Below are 23,988 nucleotides of genomic sequence, written 5' to 3'. Positions count from 1 at the left end.
ACAGACATGGCTTCAGTCCATTCCACCTATGAGTGCATAGAAGCTCCGGAAGAAGCTCTTGAAGAAATGCAGCACCATGGAGGAGGATGAACTGGAGATCCCCCTGGGGAGCACCATGCTCAGTTCTGCCCATATCACCAAGGTGGTCCTTTTTATATATGTTCTCATAGCTCATTTTCAGGTTCAGCCATGGGAGACAGCATCCTACTACCAGGGACATGAAAAAGAGGTAATTCTAAGTTACAATAAGAACCCTTCAAAACAGATGGAAAAAGGTGATGCTTCTAGAGGTGTTGGTAGGTTTGTTATCTAAAGACTGTGTAAACGTGGTGAACTGTTATATTAGCCTGCATCCTCCCCTCCCTGGAGGATAGATATATTTCTTTCACTGTTGTTTTAAGTTTTAAACTGTTCTTTCTAATTACTAACATATTTGTTTCTTTTTAACTGTTCTTTCTAATTACTAACATATTTGTTTCTTTTTTCAAAGTGATTATGCCTACAGAATTTTGTTTCTAAGTTTTGCCATGAATAACCCCCTCCAAAAAAAAAATAAATAAATAAATAAAAAAATCTGCTGATCTCATATAGTGGGGATAGGGAAGTAGCAGATGGTTTCCCCTTAATGCAAGAGAAGAAGCCAGGGCAAGGGGCAGGACAAAGAAAAGCAGGCCAGCAAGTCTTGGTATACTACTTCAGGAATGAATAAAAGTGCACAAATAAATTTGTGAAAATGTTATTCCAAAGAGATCCAAGCACTGAGAGGAAAAACACAAGTATCTCATAAAAGTATTGGCAGCTTTATAAATGATGAACAATCCTTCTAATGTTTTTTTGTGATGTGACTTAAAGAGTTCTTATTACTTTACAAGAAATCCAGGGAACAATGTTCCTGTCTCCAAGAATATAATTATTAAACTGAAATACATACCCAATTTCTGAGGCATCAGAGAGTAGTTTCCCTCTCTCAAAAACCTGGTTTAAATCCAAGAGGCTTATAAGGTCTTTTATTCTACAAGCTTTTGTAAAACTCAGAAACAGACTGGAGCCACAATAAAAGTCATCGCTGAACACAGGTAGTAAGGAGGTAAATGGGGTTATAGGCCAGAGTCCTCTAGATGCATCTGAATTTTTTTAAACTTCACCCAAACAAACAGTCCAACTGAGATCTGAACTGTGTGAGAAAGCCTTAAATACCAACCATCATACTTGGAGATTGGTAGCAGGAGATGCGGCATGGGAGAAAGGTGTTTAAAACACATTTACATAAATAAAATTCAAGAATAGCAGCCCCGCTTCTAGCAGAATTCATTACAGTCTTCTGAAAATGAGTCTGTTACCACAGTAACCAAGCTAATATTGGCTTTCCAGCTTGCAGACATTAAATCCCTTAAATGCAGGTGCAAAGGATGAATTCACAGTTTTGGAACAGGTGAATTTTCTCTGCCAAAAGTGTCTGCATTTGGAAGAAAGAAAATGCATTTTTTTTATTTTTTTTTTTAATGGTAAAGCTGTAGCAAATCAACAACCCAAAGAAAGCAGCGGAGGGGCTTGTGATGTTAGTAAAACTTGCACTGGATGGAACACAAGCAGTAAGTATGCAGTCTCACTGTTATTTGCCCAGAAATATCAGACGTGATTCAAAGAGTAGTTCTGCTGATGGTTAAGGTGAGCTAGAATTCATTTCACTCTCTTTCAAATGTAGGAATGACAGGCAAAATATAGATTGGTTTTGGTCAAGTGAGCAGCTAAAGTTCTGAATACGAATAAGCAGTAGACCTGTTAAGACACAGCATACTTCCCAGGGCTGTTTTCCAAAGGAAAAAAATAAAAATAAAAATAAGCCTTGGAAATATCTATTGTTCTTCAAGAAAACTCTACTGTGCTAGCCTCTCCTACTAAGCCAGTAGTACAAGTAAGTTATATGTAGATGTATGTTGTAGATACCTAATTTTTCTCAACTTAGTGGCTAGTACCAAGTTACAGAACACTTGTTGCTAACCCTCTTTAGAATTATTTTCATGGCATTCATTATAACAGCTTTTCATTTTTATTTTTTTTCATTTATACTTATATTGATCATTTGCCTGTTAATTCCAGTCTAAAGAAACACTTCCAAACTAGGAGTTTTACAATTGATATATTCTAAACAATATACATATTCCAAAGAAATTCTGTATTTTATGTTCAATACATTATGTTCTAAAATGAAACTGTATTCTGGAATTAAATCATTATTAGATAATTTTTTTAATAGATAAATATATGCATGTTCATACAACACCTAAGCCTACTATCTGTTTCACTTTTAGTACGATTTCTTGAAAAATCTTCACCAGTCTAAGAATATGAAGATTTGGGGAAAAAAAGCCAAAAGCTGCTAGTCACAGCTGCAGGAGCTGTGGATGCCACCAGGATGCCCTAATCTCTCAGAGGGGTTGTACTCACTGTAAGGTTAATGAGTCACTGCTTCCTCTCACTCTCTGACTAAAGCATTTTTAAAAAAGTGACAGAGGTGATCAGCCAGCTGGAAAAGCCAACCTTAGACTACGCAGCACACAGGTCAGATTGGTTTAGGAGAATTTTCTGCCTTTTTCAAGTGCACAATCTCACTCTAGCAGCTCCAAGTCCTGAGGTCCAAGTTTCAGGGAAACCAAAATAACCTTTCCCAATTCATCTATTTGTTCAAAATGATTTCAGATAAGCTTTCTAAGCACTAGAAACAAATAACAAAAGAAACATAGTCTATTGCATGAGGATGTGAATTATCATTTTTGCTTTTCTGTGGGCATATTTGGGGATTTTACTTAGTGATTCACCCAATTTTTTTTTAAATATAGCTTCTTTCCCCTCTTAAGTTTGACTGTCAGAAATGGCATTTCAGATTTAAGGAGTCTCTCAGGCATATTAGATGAAAACAAAATTTGCAAAGAATAAATGCAAAAGTTTTTTATAACAGTTAGTGGATAATCTCACTCAGTTTTAAAAACAGTTGACATATTATCCAGTGTTTTGCTAGTGCTCATCTTCAGGATCACGATCTTTTAAGTAGCTATGTTGGTCCATAAGGAGCTTCTGAATTAACTCTAAAAGATTTTCTGTATAAACACCATTTAGAATATTGAACATTTTAATAGCAGACATATAACTGAAGAAAATTCAATTATATTCTGGAAATCTATTCTGAAATCTATTTTTTCCTTTCTCATGCTATAGTAACACCTTGAAGACTAAGCATCATGACAGAGTAGTCACTGTCTTATGAATCAGCACAGATCAGAAAGACATTTGCAAATACTGACAGCTGGGGTACTATGAACAATAATCTATACTAACAATTTATTACATATTTATTATATATACAATATATAGTATATCTCTTTAATAAAAATATTCTAAGATGTTTGATGCATGGGAAAATGGAATGCATCATGCTAACATTCAGCAGAAAATGCAAAATAAAATTGTTTTTCTACACTGAAGTATGTTTTATTGATTTTTAGAAAAAATTATAGAGCAGCATACTACTAATTGAGCAGATTTCAGCTTGCTACTAAGTCATATACACTGTGTTTCCTTTTAATTACGTCATCTTCAATCTCTTACCAGGAAATCTGTGAAGATTTTATTATCCTAGTTCTCAGGCAGCGGTTCAGTATGCATGGAAGAACACTAGCATTCAAACACTCAGTATCATACCTGGCCCTCATGTTTGCTTCCATATAAATGAAGGATGTTCTCTGTGTTGCTTGTCTTTCATTCACAGACAAAGCCATTTGTGCCAATACACCAAGGATATTAGGAGTGTTCATTTGACCAAGTACATCCAAACTTCAGTTCTTGCAGTTTGTCATGAAAGGTAGATCAATGTAAATGATATTTTGGCCAAGAGAAGAAAGCCTTGAGTAAATCTTTACTTCAGATATCTGTTTTACTTAATATCTGATAGGAAATCGTGACTGAAATGCACATATTTTAAACTGAAATTAAGCACTGATTTACATAAAATGTCTAATAACAATTATCAGTTAGATAATATCATTATTATCTAACATAATTTTGAAATGTATTTCCTTTAAGTAAAAATATTCATTTTTTTTTCTTTAGATTTTTAATTACAAATTGATATCAAATATAATCCAGTGGCTCCAGGCTTTCAAAAGTGTTGATTAAACAAAAATCACTCAAAGTTGTCAAAACTCAAGTTTCCCTGCCCCAGGGCCCACCATGTTTAACTTTGTTATTAAGGGAAAAGTAGTTGAAATCATAATAATGATTTTAAGAAATCTAGAAAACATCTGTAGTAGTTGTAAGAATGCCTATTTAATTAAAAATCTTCAGTTCACCAAACCAGCATGGGACTGCTTAAAATCCAAACACCAAACAAAACATGGGTGATCCTGACTCATGTGCCTTACAGAAATTCAGGAGTACAGTCACCAGGCAGAGTTGTCACCTTTGCATGACACAGCAACAATAATGTTTTCTGTGACAAGTCCTATTTTTCATAAAATTATACTGACTGACTCAAGTCAGTATAATTCATCCTCTAATATCTAACGAACTGAATCTCCTGTGGTGTCCTCAAGGACTGACAATGAGCTAACTGGGTTACAGCATTCTAAATCAGCCTGTATTTACATTTAAAATACTCAAAGAATACTGAGCCATTACATTTTACAGCTCTTTTAAATGCATCATTAGTATCATATTTACTAAAATTTGTCACTGACTCAAAGCTTTTTGGTCAATTCATCTGAACATCTTTAGTATAAGTTATCAAACCTGCAGATAGAAAAATGCTTATTTTGCAGCTGATGTACAACATCTTTAGCTTCTGCTGAAATATGCAATGTGGAACTACTTCTCTGACACACTCACAACTTTCCTTAAAGAAATAAAACAATTCACTATTTCTGTCTTTTCTCCATCATGCTTGATAACTACATAATTTAAATTGATACCAGTGCAGAAATTTCAATGTGGCAGAGCTTAGATGTTGACTGAACTATTTGCTATGCACATAATCTTTTCTGGAGTGTCTAACTCCTTCAGTCACTCACTCCTTCCTCCCTAAATTAATTTATTCTCATGATTTAACATTCTGTAAGAGTCTGGGTAATGTCACTCACCTCAGCTATCACTTGTACATAGAATATATTCCATTAAATTAACGGAATGTATACCAAAAACAGTGCATATAAACAAGCACTTAAGATTTCAGAACTTCGGCATTTTCCATGTACTTGAAGGAAAACAGAACAGCCTTTCAGCACTTTGGTGCAGTTATATTTTAAAAATCTAAACCTGAAATATGCTAGAAATTTTGACAGGTATATGTTGGTTTTACACCTGCAAGAGAAACAAATAGTCTGAAGCTGACACTAATTTCTGACTCTCAATTTTATAGTTTGAGAAACAGTCACATAGTGTTTCAACATAGCATAGAGAACTCAAGCTTGCAATTTTGCACAGTGTTGTGACAGCTAAGGGTTCCAACACTGTTTCAAATGAAGGTGATGTATTTTTGGTATGAATTAATAATAAAACCTTCATGTAAGAAAACTGTTGTTTACCAACAGTCCCCAAACACAGGCTTAGTTCATTATCCCATTTCCTTCATCTGCCTCCAAAAGCTCTGCCTGTTTCCAAGGCTTCCTGCAATATTCCTCCACCATTATCATTTCCTTTTTCTTCACCAGTCACACACTGTTATGACATATAATAACATATAAGCTGCATTCATTGCAGAAGCAACAACAGTTTCCGTATCACCTTCACATTGTGTTTAATTTCTGGTAAAATGGTAAGTCACAGATTCCTTTTTGTTATTGTTAAGCATGCTGCTGTGTTATGGAATTGTTTCCCTACTTTACAGAAAGCTTGAAAATCCTATTTGTTTTAAAGGAAACTCAATTTTTATTTTTATTTTTTAATTTATTGAAAAATTCTACTTAAAGTAGTTTTGTCAGATGGGCTCTTAAGGGGCAAGAATGCCTAAGTTTTTGTCAAAAGATTAAATAAATACACAGCATGAAAGAAAGATATTAAAATACTAGAATAAACAAAATGAAAGGGAAAAAAATAAACTAAAACATTATAATTTTTATTAAAGTAAGATTCTTCTTCCCTTCAAGGGTCTATCACTGAATTGATGTAAAAACAGACATGAGGGTAGCACCTCACTGTTCAAAGCTTGCATCACACTTCCCTCTTTACTTCCCATTGAAAAATGTGTGCCAGTCATCACTCATGCATAGTCAAACCTAGCTGAAGTTAGCAGCTCCCTGATTTCACAGTGATGTAAATAATAATAATAACAATTAAAAAAAAAAAAAAAAAAAAAAAAAAGACAGCCCACATACTGCTTCTCTGGATAACCATAATCCCTTTCCTTAAAGTTGCTCTCACAGAGACCTACTTTAACTCAAAATGAACCTGAAACTTCAGTGCCTGGTCAAGTACCTCGGAAGGATTTTTGACATAAGATATACAGAAACATATGGTTTACATTGGGAAAACACTAGCGCTTAAAATATTTACATTATTACTTTAATGCACAGATTATTTCCTTCCATTAAAATGATAATAACAATAAAAAGTTTGAAAAATATATTTTTTATCTCCATAGCAGGGCACAACAAATCCAGTTTCTCAGTAAGATCCCATAAATATTCTTATCAAAGATAAATATTGTTAAAAATATCCTACTGTAATTTTGAGACAGCACAAAATTCAGCACAATAATTTCCACTTCACTACATAACTTTCAGTAGAGGAATTTATGAGTGGTTTCCTTCTCATATCATATGAGACAGGTCTCTAATTTTCAAACATTTCCAATGAAAATATTCTTCAGATTGATAAGGATTAGGTAACAGAGATTTTTCAGTTCTTCAAGGAAAAAAAAAAAAAAAAAAAAAAAAAAAGATTCAGTCACACTATATTCACTGTCTTGATCAGACACCATGACAGACAGAAATAAAAGCCCCTCTAGAATCTGAATATATCTCTTTTCCTTTCTGAGACCCTGCAAGAAACCTTGTGAAAAAAATTTTAATCTTTCTCTGAAAACATTTTTTTCTGATCTAGCTATAGCACCAGGGCAAAGTTAAATAGTTGGTTAATTTAGATTTTTGCACTTCTGCTAAACTTAGTAAAACTGATGTCATCGAACACATAAGCTGTCTCTAGAAATATACAGCTTCTTTTCAGAGAATGAAATTTTCTGATGGACACAGGCAGAGATGGATAGAAAAATAAAATTCCCGCCAAAGTTCTGAAATTTTTTTTCCTTCTTTAACATTTTAGTTTTGACATTTTGTGAAAGAGAAACAATAGCAACTTCTCCATCTCAAGGTGCTTTACCAGAACAGTCCCAACACAGATGTGTACACCAAGCTCTATCACATTTCAAGGAAATGAGCTAAGCTCTGATACACCACTTCTTCCAAGAAAGATCTGTCTCATTTCAAAACAGAAATTAAGTCCTAGAAAGAACTGTTGAAAATTACATTTGGAGATATGCTTGATTTTGATAATATTTGATGTTTTCTTGCCAGAGGAAAGAGAAATATTGAAGAGCAAGAGCCAATTAGAAACAATTCCTGTCCTGAATACTTGATCTAACCACTAGTGCAGAGACAAATTTCTAAACTTTACACAGTAAGGATGTAGCAAAACCTGTCTCCCTGTGAATAAGACTGAAATCACATGATCAGCTGTGCTTAGGAGAACTAGCTTCTCTCTGTCTCCGAGCAGGATAGCTGGGAATCTGTAAATTTTACTGAGGGAAATAATAATAATAATAAATAAAATTTTAAAAAGGCATTGGTGCCTACCCCCTTTTTCGTAGCAATACTACTTGGGATTATTACAATTCACCTCCCACTGAAGACTCCCATTGTTAGCTTCAACCAGTAAACTTGTCTGAAGTAAAGCTGACATGCTAAACAAGCAAATCTTCATAAGAAGGTGTTTTCAAAAGCCAGAGAGAATTATTTTGCTGCAGCTCTGCTGCATGTCTCAGAAGTCAGAAAATAAAAGCCTTCTCTGAGCATGCTGCCAGTGATATCAACACTGGGGGCCATCAGTGGGAGGTGAACAAATGAATCCTATACTCAGAAAATGCTTTTACACTTTTTTAGAGATCTGGGAGGAAAAAATATCAAATTTGCTGAGCTTGGAGTTTACTATTGCTAACCTGTTTCAGTTTGCTTATCCTTAAAGTTTTCTGCCAGAACTCCACAATAATAGAAGTGAAGAGGAAAGGTAGCATAAGGTGGCACAATGGCACACACCACTGGTTTAACCACAACAGCTAAACACCCAGTCAGCAGCTAAACACCACGCAGCCATTCACTCACCCTCCCCCCTCCCTCTCTGGGATGGAGGAGAGAAATGGGAAAGTGAAGCCTGTGAGTTGAGATAAAGACAGTTTATTAAGACAGGAAAATAATAATAATAAAAATGATAATAGTACTACTAATAATGTGTACAAAACAAGTGATGCACAATGCAATTGCTCACCACCCACTGACCGATGCCCAGCCTATCCCCGAGCAGTAGACCACCCACCCCGGCTAGCCACCCCTATATATTGTTTAGCATGACATCATATGGTACGGAATACTCTTTTGGCCAGTTTGGGTCAGCTGTCCTGGGTCTGTCCCCTCCCAGCTCCTGCTGCACCCCCAGCCTGCCCTCTGGCAGGACAGAGCGAGAAGCTGGAAAGTCCTTGTCTTAGCGTAAGCACTGCTCTGCAACAATTAAAACGCCAGCATGTTATCAGCACTCTTCTCATCCTAATCCAAAACATAGCACCCTACCAGCTACTAGGAGGAAAATTAACTCTATCCTAACTGAAACCAGGAGATGGTTGGAAACACGGTGCCTAATTAACATGAAAGTCAGCATGCAAAGCATTAGTTCCTATCAGTGCCGATTCCCTTGTCAAGCTCCTCCTCTCTTTCCTGTGCCTGTGAATCAGAGCTGCAGGAACAGCTCCCGGCTCAGTAGCCGATGCCCATGGGAGCAGCAGCTAACAGCAAGGCTCAGTATGGAAAGTATAAGGCTTTATGCATCATCAAGCCATCCTTTTCAATGCATGCAGTCAAGTACGAGACTCCACTAGTCCCCCACTCACTGGGATTCAGGGTGCTTTTTGGTATCTTTGTCATGTTTAGTGATGCTTTTTTCCCTGGAGAGCCATAACTCATCTATGCAGTTGGACACATTACATACAGTCCTTCATTCTCCCTGAAGAGGGATAGTGCAAAAAAAAAACCTGCAAGCCACCATATTGCATGAGGGAAAAATCCGGTTCTGAGATTCAATCTCAGAATCTACCCATGCTGCTTGGCATCTGCCATCAATACAATATTTTTCTTTCCAGCTCACAACATATGCCTCTTTGTGCATGAGAGAAGATTGGGTGAAAAATAATAATAATAATAATAATAATAATAATAATAATAAAAATGACATCATCTGTATCTTTGTTAACCCATTTTCAGGGAACCAAGGTCCCATGACATTAGAAAGATAACTAGTTTTTCCGTGTGCTAAAGCAAGATAATCTCCTTCTGTTTTGCTTCTTCTGGCATCTTGTTTAGTACTTATGGAAATAATATAATTTATTTGAGCCATTTGCAACATTAAACATGGAATTCAGCAGACAGCATGCATGACTGAATTGCACAACCATATGAGAATGAAATGGTTTCCAAAGATAGTTACATTAAGCTTACATTTGCAGAATAAATAATTCAATCCTCATGCTCCACATTTAAATATTTATACAAATACACTGCTTGTCACAATTAGTTTGATTAAACTGTTAAGAAAAAAGGAACTGTGCAAGAAATGAGCCTTCATCCAGGAGTAGAAGCTATTTATATTGCAGTTAATTATATGAAATTACAGAAGCAGCAGCAGGTCAGGATGCAGTTCTCCACATCCAGCCAAAGATCTGACCCCTAGGTCATTCAGGGAAGGTTTCTTACCCCAAATTTTTATGTTTATTGAGCAACAGAAGACCCTGAGCTTATTTTGCCTCAGTTTTTCCTTTTCCCCTTCTCCCAATAAGACTTGGAAAGTCTTATTTATAGACTGAAAATGAACTGTGGTTTACAAAATAATTTTCTGCATAATTTTCTTTCACAACATGTTCAGTATAAATTATTTTATTTCACAGCATGCTCACCATAACTCCTTGAAGCAAAGCAGGAAGTGAAACATTAAATGCAAAACCTTTTCCCTTTAATCTCAGGGGCATTTCTCAGGAAACTACAAAAATCAAACAGAATCTGAGAAAAGGCAGGGTTTGTGATTTCCTTTAAAGACCAGAACAGAGATTATTTCTGATCTCTGTGATTTCCAGTGCTAAAAAGTTTATGGGGACAGGATGCCACTTGTCCTCTAGGAGCAACTGAAGCTATGACTACACGTGCAATTTTGGAATGCTGCTGTAACAAGACTCAGGAATGGGCGAATGGGTCACTTTTATTCCGTGCTTTTTAGTGACCACAGGAAAAAAAGGATGACTCCATCCCTAACCAAGGACAAACTGAACAGCACCATGTAGTAGCTTTTTAACTAAAACAAACAAACAAACAAACAAACAAACAAAAACTAGTGGGTGGAAGGGATCCTACAGGACAAACCAAACTGAAAAAACTGCTTATCATTCAAGATATAGCTAAGGGATTCCCTCTTGACATCAAAGGCCACTGAATATAGATTGTGTCCAGAGGACAAATCAAAAATCACTCTTGTTTCTGTCTAGTTCTTTTAATACTATTTGTGGAATACACCTCTGAGAGCCAGATTAAGAATGCTGCAACGATTTATAAATACCTGTTGTACCTTTCAGCGGTGGGTGGTGGTGCAAGAGCACAGAGATTATAAAGGAAAGCATGAAATACTGCCTTTAACTGACATAGACCTGCCGAGACCTGCCAAGGAGTTTTTTTCTGTGTTTCAATGACACCAAATATAGTTTAGTTGCTGTAACTATGAGGCAAACTACATTCCTGAATGCACATGAAATTTTGTTTGTTTTATTGTATAGACTAACATATTTCCTTACATTCCACTTTCTCTTTCCTTCTCCTCCCAAAATAAAATTTTAAAAAGTTTCATATTTCCAAGCATGAACACACAATTACATTAAAATAAAAGCAAGACTAAGAAGAATACTGTCAATGAGGTGATGATTTAGTTTTCCAATACCAGCAATAAGCTCATGTAGTCTTGGTCAAACTCTTGCACCACCTAGAATTATATGTTTAGAAAAGAACTCTAGTGAGCCTGAACCTGGCCCCCTTTATTGGTGGCATCTGGGAGAAGGTTAAGCATAATGGTATACACAAAAATGAATATATAACCAAGGACAGAACTGGTGCCCTGTCCGAATGAAAAGTAGGTTTATTGTCCAATTTCCCTATTTCTATGAAGTTTGTGAAGCAAGAAGAAAATAGATGGGCAATTACCCCTGCTTCCCTCCTATGTGGGCAAAGTTAGGTATCTCATAATAGTCAAATCCTACCCTTAAAATGTTTTCTTGCCTCACACAGCAACATCACTTCACGTAGCCACATTCCCCAAGAAATCCAAAATGGATAGTCAGATAAATTCAAAGAATTGATGTAGAGTTTACTAATTAAAAAACTGTCACCACAGCACAGACACGCTTTTCTTTAGTAAAAGGCCAAAAAAAAAAAAAAAAAAAAAGAGAGAGAGAGAGAGAGAAGGAAGAGGCATCACAGACTTCATTCTTGCGGAGAAGTAGGAGGAGAAAGGAAGTACACATGATATGGGCATTTATCAGCTTGAATTTTTCAGGAAATTGATTGTTCGGACCCTTCACTTTCTCCCCTTCTATTTCTCTGTCACCAAATCAGAGCAAAGAGCAACATTTCTGTGTCAGAGAAGTCAGGCATCAGGGGTTTTATTACTGTATTTATTACTACCTACGGAAAATTCCTCCCCAACAGCCCTCAAAGCTGGCAGCCTGCTGAGAGAAAGAACGGTAGAATACATGAGCTATTTACTCTATCTGCCAACTTGCCCACAAGATTTTTACAGGGCTGGGGAAAGGCTTCATTTTCACATTGATCTTGTAGTAAATCAGTAAAGGCAAATTCCAGCCAGCATCTTCTTGAAGAGGATTCAACAAATCAAGACTTTTGTGCATTAAAATCATTCTTCCATATTATTTTCTTGACTATTTTAAATTGTATTTGTAGATTAGTAAAACAGTGGTAGCAGAGAACACTTTAAACCAGCTTAAGCTGGACCTGCTACTCAAGGAAATGTTCACCACAGATTAGCTTTAACATGGAGAAACTGTCCAGAAATGTTACTGCTTCAAGGTTTGTGCAAGCCCAAGGACCTGGCTGGCAAAGGCATGGGAACAAAAGGCATGACAAAAGATTTGAGCATGAGGGGAGTTTAGAACTGTTTTTCAATACTTTTGCCTGTCATTTTAAATATATACTGGTTTAACATATTAAAATGTTATTTCTTATATGTTTGCAATGTCTCACAAGATTTCAAGTTACAAAAATATGCAGGTTACCAGGGGCATTATTTGAAGTCTTATTAACAAATAGTTACCACTGCTTGGTTATTCTTCAGCTAATCACGCAGGGCTGGAGTCTGACAGGTAGCCATGCCCATCCCTTTCAACTGTCCGCTCTCCCCCCTCACCCGTTTTTTCCCCTTTATTTTGGTACTAAAGTATGCACTTACTTATCCATGATTATGCCACTTCCCAACAGACATGCAATCAAGGCATAATTTGTTCCATCAGAAATGTGAGAAATCATTTAGAAAAACATTATTCACCATCAGCTGAGTCTGAGTCAGGGAAAAAATTGTCCAGAGGTTGTAGAAGAGAATGAACTTTTAACCATATTGTTAATTTCTTTGACTTCACAATCTGCTACTGTCTAGTCATTGTCCCTTGAATATAAGGTTTCTACATATTCAGAACATTTTAAAAGCAAATCCATCATAAAGCAGGAGAGAATTATAATGCTAACCAATACTCCCTTCTCTACAGCAAAGAAGGAAAAAGAATCACAGTGACAAAACATATTCCATTTTTGTCCTCAAAACAGTAGTGCATCTACCGTATAAATAACTACAGCTTACTTGTATTCTACATACAATAGATATTTTACTACATGTGTTTAATATGTCAAATGCATACAAGTGCTAAATAACTCTTTGATTGCTGGAGATAGATTCAATTGATTAAAACTTTTGCATAGCATATGTGAAAGCAAAGTTAGGGTCTGCTCCTTTCTTGGATTAAGTAAAAAGCAAAAAGCAAACACTGTTTAAAAAGCAAGCCTTTTTAAGATTCACGTTAAGAAAAAACTGCTGCTAAGGGCTCTGTTTATTTTACCTTCCATGTCATCAGTAATGGAAACAAAGTTCATGAAACTGACTTGGTGTGTCCTGGAATAATGAAGAACTCAGCCACTGAGCCTGATCCATTAAAGCAATCCATCCATGTAACTCACAGACTGTTTTCACATATCCTCTAGGAAGTCAGAACAAGACACCTTGGTCAGAATAAAGCTGTATTGCCAGAGAGATCTTATGGAAGATCAAGAAACTTGAATAAAATGTTCAGCTTTCCACAACCATAAGACATAAGAGCAGAAGGAACAACAACAAGCCGTGGTTGTCTCATACTAGTCTGGTTTTGAAATTGCTCTGAAATAGTGACTAGGGTAAAGAGCAGCACTGAAAAACTTCAGCTTGAGATTAAGGATATTAATTATTAATATTTATTCCATAATCAATTAAATACTGTCTTGCATAATCATCTCTCTACAATACCCATATTAAAAATGGAAAAATATATAGATTAAGGCTTGCTAAAATATTATTATGCAAAACATACACAATTAATTCAATTGAAGGTGAGAAAACAGGGTCTTCTTATCAGAGGTAGTTCAAAAGCCAGACATGGAAAAAGCCATAACAGACAAGCAGACTGCAGAGAACAATCCTACCATCACTGCATTCTGTGGGGACCTTCCCATCTCTCTGTGTCTGGCTGTTTCTTTTAGTAGAATAGTTCCAGAAGGGACCCACAGGAATCATCGAGTCCCACTCCTGGCACCACACAGGACCACCCAAAAATCAGACCATGTGTCTGAGAGCGTTGTCCAAATGCTTCTTGAACTCTGGCAGGCTTGGTGCCATGAGCACTGCCCTGGGGAGCCTGTCCCCGTGCCCAGCCACCCTCTTGGTGAAGAACCTTTTCCTAACACCCTCCCCTGTCCCAGCTCCATGCCGTTCCCTTGGGTCCTGTCGCTGTCCCCAGAGAGCAGAGCTCTCTGCTCCCCTTGTGAGGGAGCTGCAGGCCACCACGAGGCCTCCTCTCAGCCTGCTCTGCTCTGGGCTGAACAAACCCAGGGATGTCAGCTGCTCCTTATACCTCTTTCCCTCTAAACACTTCACTATTTTTGTAGCCCTCCTTTGGACACTCCTTAATAGTTTTATGTCATTTTTATAATGTGGTGCCCAAAATTGCACACAGTACTCAAGGTGAGGCCGCACCAGCACAGAGTAGAGTGGAACAATTACTTCACTCAACCGACTAGCAATGCCATGCTTGATGCACCCCATGACACAGGTGACTCTTCTGGCTGCCAGGGCACACTTGTTGTTGACCAAAATACCCAGTTCCCCTTCTGCAGGGCTGCTCTCTAGCTTATCATCCCCCCATTCTGTACATATAGCCAGGATTGCCCCTTCCTAGGCACCAAATCTGGCACTTGCTCATGTTAAACTTCATGTAATTGGTGATTGCCCAGTCCTATAATTTGTCAAGAACTCTCTGCATGGCCTTTCTAGCTGCAACAAAGTTAAAGGGTAGAAAAAAAGAGTAGAAAAGCAAGACCTCATGACTCTATACTGATAGCCTCAAACACATAACATGTTCTTTAAGCTTTGGTAACTTTAAGATTTATCAGAGTTATTTTTCTGTAGACCTGTTCTGAACTAAGACCTATTTTCTAAAAGACATGAATAGGCATGTTTCTTTTTAACTTTCAGTTAAACTTTTTTAACTTTTTAACTGTTTCAGTACCCAAACTGTTAAGTTGTCTGGATGCCTGCATTTGGACAGCAAAAATTTTTGGTTTGCATCCTGAATTAAGTTTATCTCCAATCCTTCTAACAAGAAACAACTTTCTTCTTGCTGCAGTGTAGAAACTTGATTATTAATGATACAGAAAAATATGCCTAATTATTCATCTAGTGTTTTTCCCTTGATCATTTAATTGGCCTTATATCACCTTCATTGGATTCAATTACATTTTCAAAGGAGGAAACTGCAACCCAGTTAATAAATGTGTTTCCCAAAATTTTAGAGATTCTGGCAGTGAGAGCGAGGGTTTGAAGCAAAATAAAAATAATAAAAAAAATAATAATAATAAAAAAAGGCCATTGATTTCAAGGGTACATTTGTTACAAAAATAGTTTTTTACCAGCTTTCCAGCTTCTAAGTGTTAGTATTGAAGATGAATTTGTGATAAGACACATTCATATCCACAGAATCATGAGATAATTGCTGGGTCAAATTATTAACATAAATTGCATGTATAATTATGCTGTTTTTTCAAATCTTCATGGAAAGCTGACTATGTATGAGAGTTCTACATGCACTTTAACTTAGGTTTATGGTCTGAACATTACCATCTAAACATTTTGCTTAACATCTAAACATTTTGCACTTTGCAACTGACTTAAGACATGGTTATGAAATTAAAAAAAAAAAAAAAAAAAAAAAAAACTTTGTTAGTTCTTTAAGCTGTTCAGATGTGCAGCTGAGAAACCCTGCCTGAGAAATCTGATAGACAACTGAATAGTCAGCTAGCAAATAAAATGTACATATATGTATATATTTGCATAATGTTTCCACTGTTCTATCCAGTAACATCATGCTTTGTGGTCAAATTTTCATAAAGAAGAATTAAAATAAAGAAAGTCTGAAGAACACATTGTAGCTTCTGGAAGCATGACTCTATAACTTTCAGCAAATGGACCATACAGATTATTTTCTTGAATGCTCTAGTCAGCAACAGAATAACCCAAGTAGAAGTTGTCACACTTGAATTTAATAATGTATTTCAATGGATTTTTTTTTTAACTAAAATATTTTATTTTTAGAGCCATAATGTATCTAAGTGTTTGAATGTAAATGTTTAATAGAAAAAGAGATTTATTCTTTTTTTTTTACACAGTAGCCCATAATTTTTCTACTCAATCTGACAATCCAGACACAGGCAACTACATTTGTAGTTATTAGAATGGGGGACATTTGCCACCCATGAGGAACAAAATTGCTCCTGTTTCAGGAGAATGCTCACCACCATGTTTCACATATTCAGGATGTGTTACTTTCAAGCTTTCCTAGAAACAAATTTTCTAATGATATTCACTTATTTCTGTAGTGTATATCTGTATATTCCATGTGCATTTATTTCTCTACGAGCACATCTCAAAAAAGTAAAATCACAGAGTTATTTAACACATAATCTAGTACCTAGGAATATTCATTAGAACAAGAACATAATACCTACACAGATTTCTATTACAGAATTTTACAGCATCTTAGGTTAATGCTGGTAAGAATTTGTTGGCCTTTCCAGTGACACTTCAAGCACTTTTACATCAAAGTACAAGTTAGAAAAGTAACCAGCTTCTAGCTGCAAGAAATCATAACCAGGAACCAAGTTAATGTTCTTTCAATTGCAAGCTTTAGTAATTAATCTTCTCGTCCATTATTGAAAATTGCCTTAAAAATGCTATAGTCTTTTCATTAAAGAATCTAATATAGCCATGTACAAGCAAACTTGAAAAACACAATACTATTTTACAATTAAAAAAAAAAAATTAAATATTGTATTCTATGACTTTAAGACATAAATATACATGATAGACCTATTACTTTGGTCTTACAAGTTGACCAAGAAAAAAAATATCTAGGTCTAGTCACAGTGAAAGTATAAGTAGATGGCAATACAAGTGGTAGGTGAAAATTAAAACAACTACTCTTTCAGTCATCTCAACTAGCAAACAAAAAGATCACATACTAGAACACAGGAAAGATATTCCTGAGCTCTGTAGCTCTTATTTGTTGTTGAAGCACTTCTATAACATTTGAGGATACAAGTGAGAAATATCTAGTGAACATGGTATCTCGAAAATACCCAAGTCCCTGCTTCCATTAATATTTAAGCTGAGTATATATATATAGCAGGATGCAAAATAAAGAAGTAGAGATGGATCTCTCCCCAGTGGTTATTTATTTTCAGAGGTATTTTACTATGCCTTAGTTTTTAAGAGACTGTGTTTAAATTCTGATCAAGAATCACAAATCTCCATCCAACCTAACATATGAGCTGTAAACCCATCATAAAGCAGACTATATTTTAATACTAATAATCTCTTCCCTCATCTACTCATTTGTTCATCTTCTTGAACAAGCCAAAAACATATCAAACAAAAAAAAAAAACAAAAACAAACAAGAAAAAATAAACAGCAGTGCATAAAAGTTCAATAAAAATTATAGCCTACAACTTCCAGATTGCAGAATACAGAACAAAACTGCAGCACTTGTATTTTTACTCTAGTCTTGTGTGCAGATACTGTCCCTGGTTTGGAGAGGGAAGGCAAAGGATCGCTGTTTACAAGCAGTCTAAACTGTAAACTAGGGAAAGAATAGCAGTAGTCAACTGTAGCCATTATTTTTATCTGAACAAAAAATATTTGTTCAGATACAAAAAAAAAAATACTGCAGGTTCCATGACTTTAGTTTATAAAACATACATATTTGCACAAGTTCTGAAGTAAAAAACAAACAAACAAACAAAAAAACTTCTTTAAGAATAAAATTAGAACCTTAATCATGTGTATATATATTTTTATATGCACAGAAAATAATCCTATTCAGTGAAGGACAAAACTGAGAGGAAAGGAAAACAAGATTTATTTTAGATTCATGTAGCTAGAAACTGTGTATAAGGAACTATAGTCCTGTTGGGAAAAAAATAAAGAAAGAAAGAAAGAAAAAAAAAACAGTACTTCTTACTATACAAAATTAATTAAATAAATAAATAAATAAAATAAAACACTCCCTATACTGTGCCCTATATATTCTTATCTGCAGAAACCACACATTTTAGTTCAAGACCTCTTTCCATATTTATCTTTTTTCCTACAGAAATTTTGCTGACCATTTTATTATTACATAAACTATTATTAGAAGAAAATATGAATAGCATATTTAGCTATGTTTAATCTTTGGCTATGTGTTTATTTTAGCAGGCTGTATTACCCAACCCATGTTCCAGTACTGACTGGCTGTAAAGAAACTTGACAGAGGTAGACCTGGGGGTCTACCCATGTATGCACCCCAGGTATGACCTGGGGTGCATACTAAGCTGGACATGAGCCAGCAATGTGCTCTTGTGGCAAGGAAAGCCAACAGGCTCCTTCCTGGGCTGTGTTAGGAGAAGCATTACCAGCAGGTCAAGTGAAGTGATCTTTCTCTACTACACATTGCTGGTATACCTGGAGAGCTAGACCCAGGTCTGGGGTCCACAGTACAAGAGAGACATTGATATATATAGCACAGCCAATCTAACAAGTGCTCATGAAGATGATGAAGGGACTGGAGCATCTCTCCTATGGGGAGAGGCTGAGGACCTGGGACTGTTTAGCATGGAGAAGAGAAGGTTCATGGATTCATTTTATCCACATGTATAAATACCTGATGGTGGAATAAAGAAGATGGAGCAGAAGTCTTCTCAGTGGTGTCCAGTGATAGGACAAGAGGCAATGGGCACACACTGAAACACAGAGAATTCTGTTTAAACATAAGAAAACTTTTTTTACTGTGAGGGTGGACAAGCACTGGAACAGGTCATCCAGAGTGTAGAGTCTACATCCTTGGAAATATTCAAATGCTGACTGGATACAATCATGGGCAGCCTGGTCTAAGTCACCCTGCATTGGACGGGGGTATTGGACTCTATGATCTCCTGATGTCCCATCCAACATCATACATTCTGTGATTCTGTAATCTTTTTTTCAGTATTTGGTATGTTGTTCTGACTTGTATTTGTTTATAATTTTAATTCACAGCACTGAATTCTTCTATTAAAAATTTTGGATCTGTAGAAAATTACCGCATTCTAAAATCCACTTTAACATGTTTTCACAGTCATAACTGGTTTCAGAAAATTCAGCATTGTATATGTTCCCCTATACATAAAGTAGTTGACTATACTGCAACAATTAAAGCTAAGTTTAGCAATAAGAGAGTCTTCATAATGTTCACTGTTATCTTGTATCTCTCAAAGCCAATCATTAACAAATTAAATGCCAGTAAGTCTATAAAAGTTTCCCTGGTTTCTAAACCAATACTTTTTGTTTTCTTATTTAGGTAGAAATAAATGACCATTCTTCAATAAGTGCCATAAAAATAAATTATGTGTATGAGTTCAAAATGATTTAGAATCTTGCTGTAATGACTTAATAGTTACTCTGTCTAAAACAGTGCAGTATATTAAAATAGCCAAATCTGCAAGGAACAGGGTTAGTCAGGAGAGTCTACCAGACACCACTGGTCACAAATAATACTCAAATGACAAAATGTCAGGAATATGTGAAAAAATAATGCCACAAACAACAAAGGCAGTCCAAAATAATTTCAAAAATCATCTATGGTTTATGAAAGCTATATATATATAAGGCTTAAATCTATTTATTTATTTATTTATTCATTTATTTTTTTATTTAACTACTTGCTCAGGTGCTATTGCATTTTCTTTCGGTAGTCTAACCTTAAGAACATTCTCATGCAGTTATGGATAGAGAATGAAAGGCATTTATGTTCACTGCTGGTGAATCTTCATGCTTATTTCCTACCAAACTTCACAAGCACATGTTGTCCTGTACTTAGGATCCTAACATTGCTGTGGTACAAGGACTGCCCTTTCCACACCTGTTTGTACTGTGCTTAGCCTGGTGGGGCACCAGTCTCTGTGTATCTCTGTCTGTTTGGATATCAAAATGTTATACTAACACTACTACCCAACTTTACCTAATATTACCCAGACAATAACTCTATTACCCAGCACTACCCTAACACAGACATTAAATCATAAAATCATTGAATCACAGAATGGTTTGGGTTGGAAGGGACCTTGAAGACCACCAAATTCCAACCCTCCTGCCATGGACAGCTCCCACCAGACCAGGTTGTTTCAGAGCCCCATCCAACCTGGCCTTGAACACTTCTAGGGATGGGGCATCCACAGCTTCTCTGAGCAACCTGTTCCACTGCCTCACCTCCCTCATAGTAAAGACTTTCTTCCTAATGTATAATTTAAATCTCCCTTATTTTAGTTTAAAACTATTCCCCCTTGTCTGATCGCTACACTCCCTGACAAGGAGTCCCTCCCCATCTTTCCTGTAGCCCCCTTTAGGTACTGGAAGGCCACAATAAGGTGTCCCCAGAGCCTTCTTTTCTCCAGGCTGAACAACCCAGCTTTCTCAGCCAGTCTTCATAGGAGAGGTAATACCTAATGTAAAATCACTACATGCTCCAGCAGAAGGTATAATATGTTATACCTACCACATTCTAATTGCACACTGCTGCCAAATGCACATTTCCATTTTATCTCCTGCAATGTTTCTTGTGCACCAGGCCCTACAAACATGGGGCTGCAGGGCTAGTGGGATGAGCTTGATGATCTAGTGAAGCCCTGCACCCTGTGTTTTCGTTAGTTAATATTCCACAAGACAAATCATTGTAAGTCATCTTCATGTTGCAAAAGCGCAAAGGAGACTGAAACTGCAGATCCTTGGGGTTTCGTGTGGGGGTTAGACCCTCAGTTAAATTTCACCAGTTGCAAAATGAAACTGCATTCAAACAGAGCTGAAAACATCTTTGGTAGGGCTCTGGCTGATCATAATAAGTATGAAAATGAACTAGATGATCTTGTTCACAAATGCAGTCACCAAACGTTATTGATTTTTAGTTTATCCTGCTGATCAGACTACTGATGGAAATCCAAGCAGAGCACATATCAAGAGTGACAGAAAAGAGTACAACTATAAAAAAAAAATAAAAATAGTATTTATAAATTAACGATGTGCGAACTACTTTTTCATTTACATGTATTTCTTCATCCCCTCAGAACCTGGGAGGAATTTTGGGCTGACCTCATGGGCCAACCTGATAAATAGAAACTAATCTCCACCAGACCTTCTCCCAAAGGAAAGGTTTTTCCCACCAGACAAGAGACAAAGGACTTTTGTAAGAGATGTCTTTCATTCCTCTGAGAAATTTAAAGTCTTTATTGATAATTTGACAAGAATTACACTGTGGAGCTGCATATGGAACCAACTTGGCTGTAAAGATATTCAATCGTATTTTCAGAAATATGAAAGTAAGAATCATGCTTAGTCACAAAGCAATCCATTGACACCCATCAATAAAACAAGCAAAGCAACTTAGAAAAACATATACCCCAGGAAAGTGTTCTTGATTAGATCCCTAGCCTTGGATGCAGACTCTATTTCTTGCTTTCCTAAAACCATCTCAGAATAATTTACTGTTACTAAATCTACAGGATGACTGAGATTAGTGTAACACCAAACATCAGAAGCCCAGAACTTAAAATGTCTGGGCCTGAATTCATAGTGACTTAAAATTAATCCAGTAAAAGAATTAGCTGTCTTAAATTAGGCATGTCTAAATGGCAATGTCTAAATAATGTCTAATTTTTTAAAGCTCAATCAATGAGGAAAAAATAAAATTCAGAGCTAGACACAGAACAAGCATACAATGCACAAGGAGAACTGGAGATAAGGCAAGGGACTTGTGCTCTGAGTGGGAGCTCACCAAATGTCTAGCAGCATGAAATATAAAAAACAAGAGATGTGTGCTCATTTTCCTTGGAGCTTCAACTCCTAGTCTGTTTGGTAACCATAGCCCTGATTTCAGTGCACCCAGCAGTGACCACAAACCATCTTTCCAAGGAATGAGGAGAGAGTGGTGGAGGGCACATTATTTCCCCTTCTTTAAACAGTGCCAGTAACTGATCTCTAGGTTAACTCCAGAATTCAAGCTCTTCTCCTGTAGTGTCCTCCATGGCCCAGGGGACCAGTCATTGGCCGACATTTGGCTGCACTTTGCAGCCTGTCTCTTCTGAAGCCCAGCTGCACTGCCAGAGCAAGATCCCCAGTCTGACTGTCTAATGGCTGACCATACCCCAAGGACCATATTCTGAGTCCTATTCCCTAAGACTACCACTACAGTTTACAAGAAACTGTCATTAGATAAAATGAACATTATTTTTTTTTGTTTTGCTTTATTATCAGTGGGTAGTAGAGCTATAGTACAAAAAGAACAAGCATAACTGCAAGAAAAATACCTAGGAAAATGAAAAATCAAAACCTAAAGAGTGGATTTTCTCATATCACAGATCCCAATGGGTGTTCCAGGCCATGAAAGCAAAAAACTTAGCCACCTTTCCTAATCTCCTGCCAAACTGCTTGTCCTTACAGCACCCTTACAGCTAGGGGTTCAGATATCCAAACAGAAGCCTGTAGTCATACACTGTGAGACAACTCTGTAAGGATAGCTTCAGCAGTTTGTGAAAGAGTTTTACATGTTGCAGTCTTTCACCATTACGTTAAAAGCTAAGATGATTTCTTCTTTTTCCCTGTTCTCAACTTGGTCATCTCTTGCATCAGGCATAGGTTTTACAAAGGATGTTCAGCAAGTTATTTCTTCCCCTCCCTCCTTTTTTAAAAAAATGACAGCTAAATAGGAAAAAAAAACGGCTCAGCAGTAAACTTTCCTACTCTTATTATGTTAACTCTCTAACATTTTATTTTGACTGCTGAAGCATATAAGCTTTTTTTTTTTTTTTTTTTTTTTTTTTTTTGGTCAAAATGTGTCTTAACATGGAAAAATAACCAGTTACTAAATCGATCTGGGTTTTCCCATTGACTCATTGCTCAGTGACAGTTGTTGAGATGTTTTTTCTCTAAGCATGTGGTTCACTCACACAAAAAGTCAGGAAAACACAACCTCACTCATTTATTTATTTTTTTTTCTTTTTTGCAAAACTGGTTGACAATATGCACTCTTCTGAAAGATTTCAGACACGTATGTTTATATGCACACAGAAATTCCATATACTGAATAATTTCAAAGAATTCAATCTGCTTTTAAGCTTTAGTATGAATTCAAAGACCAATAAGGCAAGAAAAAACATTTCTGGCATTAGTTGCCTCTCACATTTTAGTTCAGCTCTCTCATTAGCACTTATTTTTTTCCCATGAAACTAAGCAACATTATTGCCTTCCTAAGTATACACTCAGAAAAAAAAATGCATTGATTGCTAAACCCAGGGTGGTTTGTGAAAGAGCTAGATCAGACTGCCAAGCTTAGTACATTAAAAAAATGAGGAGGAGTTTTGGCAATAAGTACTACTAAAGATTAAATCCATATGAAAAATGTTCTGACATTGTTTGGAGATATGGTACACAAATAGACAAAATCCAGTGCAATCTAAAGCTTTTCACAAATTTTGCACCAACCATCTGTACTACAAGAATAGTCCTAGAAGCAAAATTACTTGAGAGTCCTCTGTCTCAATAATTAATGCCAACACAGAAATGTCATATTACAATCATCACTTATTTATTTTCACAAATATCTAAAGATTCCAGAAATGTCGATTCAGAATAAAGCTAATTTTCACCTATATGTCCCCAAACAGGAGAGCTTACATTTTTAGAACAACAGAAGCCTAGGCTTAATGCAGTGAGAAACTCTGAGGACCCTTATATTCTTTGTCCACTGTAACTCAATGTCAAGCTGTAACATATTTGTAACAAATATGACAAAGTATATAAGCTATTTTCTCTTTGTATTGCAA

General features: G+C 36.2%; 1 protein-coding gene across 4 annotated transcripts in view; it reads right to left on the bottom strand.

Annotated features, from left to right (window-relative positions):
- FGF14 (fibroblast growth factor 14) overlaps positions 1 to 23,988 on the bottom strand; it is a 410,996-nt gene that overhangs the window by 198,443 nt on the left and 188,565 nt on the right. The gene's annotated exons all lie outside the window — the stretch shown is intronic.

The sequence above is a fragment of the Oxyura jamaicensis genome, chromosome 1 (assembly GCF_011077185.1).
Source record: "Oxyura jamaicensis isolate SHBP4307 breed ruddy duck chromosome 1, BPBGC_Ojam_1.0, whole genome shotgun sequence".
Taxonomy (NCBI): domain Eukaryota; kingdom Metazoa; phylum Chordata; class Aves; order Anseriformes; family Anatidae; genus Oxyura; species Oxyura jamaicensis.
Note: the sequence above shows the minus strand (reverse complement) of the source record. Positions and strands in the feature narration are given on the sequence as shown.